Source organism: Botryllus schlosseri, chromosome 8 (genome assembly GCF_051294905.1).
Source record: "Botryllus schlosseri isolate E-star chromosome 8, Bs_hap1, whole genome shotgun sequence".
Taxonomy (NCBI): Eukaryota; Metazoa; Chordata; class Ascidiacea; order Stolidobranchia; family Styelidae; genus Botryllus; species Botryllus schlosseri.
Window position 1 is genome coordinate 19,360,940 of NC_137243.1, and position 4,276 is coordinate 19,365,215.

Below are 4,276 nucleotides of genomic sequence, written 5' to 3' on the forward strand. Positions count from 1 at the left end.
GAAACTCGACCTCGAATTGTTATCGCGATGGGTGACATAAATCCAACCGTTTTCCGAACACCGTTATCCACATACCAACCATCGTCGAGGAGGTGTTTTATTCAGACATTTTGACTCTGGAAAATCCAAACCACGAACCCGGACATCACAGAACTATCGAAGGCTGTTGTCCAATTTTCCAAAACATGCATTTCGGTGTACAAGAGCATATTGTATGTGGTTAACCAATGATATTGATGTGATACGACTGATGGAGGTATACTCTGTAACCGGTAGTCTGTGTATATTTCCGTCACTGTTCGTTGTAATCTATTTCAAACTATCGTCAATACAACAAATACCAAATTGTCAGGTGTGTTTGTCAGATTTCAAAATGAAAATGGTTTTGTTACTCTAGGAAAAGCTAGATGACCAAGAGAAAATTTATTGTTACACTAGGTAAACGCCGGATCTCCAAAGGAAAATGATATTTTTACTAAGGTAAAAGACGACCCGCCCAGTGAAAATGGTTTGTTGCTCAGGGACAAAATATATTTCCGAGTGAAAAAGGTTTGTTACCCAGAGAAAAAATATATTTCCGAGTGAAAAAGGTTTGTTACCAAGAGGGAAAATATATCTCCAAGTGAAAAGGGGATTGTTACACTGGGTAAACGATAAATCTCCAAAGGACAATGGTATTTTAGTTAGGTGACGGTGGATCTCCAAGTGAAAATGATAATTTTACACAGGTAAACGTCAGTTGTCCAAACCAGAATGATATTTTTACTTGGGTAGGTATCTTGTGTTCAACGCTGGTAGTGTGATTGGTCTTGTTAAACGTAGTTACCGAGTTGTACAATTATGAAGGGGCGGAAAATGAAATTGCTATTATGATCGTCAGAAGATTGTTGTATGTAGATTTGACAGTAACCCTATCATTCGCATATGACAAACACAATCATGGCCATTAACTAACTTGCTCGGTCTAGATCAATGCAAAAGAGATGATTCGTTTTTTTGAAACCGTAGCGAAGACCACATGTAAATCTATGCGATAGACTTCTATCTCCTTACAGTCAGTCGTGTCGTGTCCATTTTAATACGGGCCCACATGTATGACATGCACACACTAACACCGTAAACAGATGTCGATGATTTTGACTATTAAAAATATTTCTTGACTACACCGGAATGTCTATGTTGTGGAAAGTAAATACTATTATGGTGTTGTGTGTTTAATGAAAGCGATTGGTTACAAGTATGTGTTGGGAAATTAAATTTATTTTTCTGTATGTGACAGTTTGCGAGGAAATGAAAATAGATTCGTGGTTTTAATTTGATTGTGACTGTGTTGTTTTAATGTACGTTTCAACAGGTAGACTTGACACTGAACAACAATTCGACCCACAAAACATATTCGTTGTATGATTTGTTACTGGTGTGTAAAGGGTTAGGAATATTTTGAATGATAATATCTACTAGCTGTTTTGTTGTGAGAGCGATCATGTGATGACTCAGCACTTTTCGTTAGCAAAGTAGATTGATCTATGTGAAAGATGGACCGTGACTAGAAACATACGTACTTTGTTGTTGGGGTGCTGCTATGGCATTGACATAACCCTCTGGGAGTGAGTATGCTTTTCTTTCACGAAAGTTTACGTGGCTCCGTTGTAATAAATTTGTGTTAACTAAACTCGGATGGATACCGCAATTGTGCTGGACTTACACATGGTATTCGCATACTGTGCACATATACAAACTTTTGTGTAAACAACTCTGTGATGTTTCTGTTAGTACTAGTTCTGTGTTGAACTATTTGATTATTAGGATACATGAACACCCATTCAGAGAATAAAGGTCTTGTGATATCGAAACAGTTTGTAGAGTCTAATTAACCATTCTTTAGTTTCGTAATGTGAGAATATCGAGTAAAGTTAATTACTTAGTGCAGTGGTTCCCAACCTTTTTCATCTCGTGCCTCCCTTGGCCGAAATTTAAGCCAAAATTCCCCCCTTAGGATAAATCTGCCCGATGATTAAAAAAGATCATTTTAACCGCGCAAACACCTGTTGACTGAGAGAATAAGACGGGCTGTATGTATCGAGTGTTTTTTTCTAGCAGTGCTCTAATAACACTTTGCAGACCTCCAAAAACAATGGTCTTGGTTCCAATAAAACAAATTCTGGAACGCTTGACTCAATAGACCCCCACACTTCCATTTGTGTTTTCGGCTTACCATGCACCAATCGCTAATACAACTGCTGTGAAAAATCAGTATGCATAAGTTTACTGGTCTCGCGATTTTTTTCTCAAGCTTGCGTATGCATTTGGCCAATAATATTGGTACTTTCACATATAGCAGGGTTGACCCGACTCGATTCTGACTCGAGTCACCATTTTCTGTTGACTTGACTTGACTCGAGTCATTTTCTCAAAATACGGAAACGACTCGACTCGAGACAGTCTGGGTATTGACTCGACTTGGACTCGAGTCATTGTGCATGACTCGAACCAAGCCACATGACTCGAGACTATAAGGCGGCCAAGACCGACATTTCATTGTAATTTCGAAGAACAGTAAAGTGACTACCATATCGGAATTTCGTCTAGTGATCTTGGTACTTGACAATGCGACAAGAAACTGCTCAAAGTGAGGAAAATTAGTATATCACAAATCCATATCATTCAATATCACCAAACAGTGTTGACTTGAGTGTGACTTTGACTCGAGTCATAATACCATGACTCGAACTCTACCCTGTGCTCGGTGACTTGGACTCGGACTTGACTCAATGGTGAATGGGAAGTGATTCGAATTGATTCGAGTCATAATTATGAAAGTGAGATTGACTTGTGACTCGGAGCCTTGATACATAACGTACACGTGATCAGATTCCCTGCTGGAGCTCATTGAAATTTAGGACATCCATTAAGTTTCGGCAACATTGCACCGAGTTTAACATGTCTTTTTTCGATCAGGTTCACTAAAAATAAAGCAAGGCTAGCGATCTCTTTGACTTGAATCGATGACGTTGGAATATTTTGTCACTGTCTGAAAATGTTGACTTGAAAATATAAGATATATATTTTCACTAGAGGCCTTGTTGTGATAGATTCGGCACGACATTTGCTCGCTTAGGATACATTTGATTGAGAGGCCGTCACTGGACTACAAAATTTCAGAAAATCTGAACTGGTTCAAAAAAGGGGGGATTTGTATGTGAAAAAGAGATTTCAAATAGTATTTGAACATACTTTCAGCAAACAAAAAACAGGCAGAAGGAGCATACGTTCGGATATAACTGGTTGACTACATAACAGTTCGGACATGAACAATTTGGGAAATCCGTTAATATTCTTAAGTGAAATTCCTCCCTAAAAATTGCAAAATTCCCCCCAAGGGGGGAATTCCTCCCCCGTTGGGAACCACTGACTTAGTGCGATGTTAATATCCTTCGTACTTTTGTAAGAGTTGTGGGGTAACATACAAAGTAACTAATTGACACAAACAAAATGGTGATATTGTGAAGATGATACCGCAACAACACAACAAGTAATATTTTGTATCGGGGGTTTGTACTTTAGGAATAGCGGAGTGTGCGATATTTTGGATATGTGTGCACGGTTGTAAACTACGGTTGTTCTTGGGTCTTGCGTCGAGTAAATCATAACTATGTCTAGAATTCAAACACATCCAAGTAAGTTCTTTAGCGACTATGATTACATCTACTTTGACGAGAGGAAATGGAAAAATTCAAATGGATACTACTGACGAACAAAAATTGCAAAATGGTTTTATCAGATTTAGGTGTAGGATATCTTTTCGATTTCTTTACCAGAGTGTGTTTTACAAATATTTCTAGTACACCAAAGTATAGGGTACATTTATCAAACGTCGTACAAATTGTTTATGCGACGGCAACGACTTTGGGTTACTTGGTCTCGATCCTTTTGTAAAAGATTGTCGGACAATGGTGTTATAATCTTCTGTAATGATCGAGGTACGTGATCAAGTTTCCAATCAATTAATAATCGGACATACGACTTTGGTTTAACGAATCATAATATTTCTAAAATGCTTGCTGGTATCATAAGACACAAATCGAAATTCATATCAATCAAGACCTTTGCATGCTCTGAGTTTTGTGATGGCGTTTATTTCACCTGATAGAAATGAACTTGTATCAATAGTAGCACGAAACGCATTTATCATTTTCGGTGTTGGTTGTGTTCCTGATTTCTTTGTTGGTATGCACTCTACAAATAATTTCTGCATGCTGAGGTATGATGCGTTTGA

General features: G+C 38.1%; 1 long non-coding RNA gene across 1 annotated transcript; it reads left to right on the forward strand.

Annotated features, from left to right (window-relative positions):
* The first annotated feature begins 697 nt into the window (after positions 1 to 697).
* Positions 698 to 3,704, forward strand: LOC145445303 (uncharacterized). Its single transcript, XR_013916949.1, has 2 exons — positions 698 to 1,932; positions 3,418 to 3,704. It is a non-coding gene; the product is annotated as an uncharacterized LOC145445303 (long non-coding RNA).
* Positions 3,705 to 4,276: the final 572 nt, after the last annotated feature.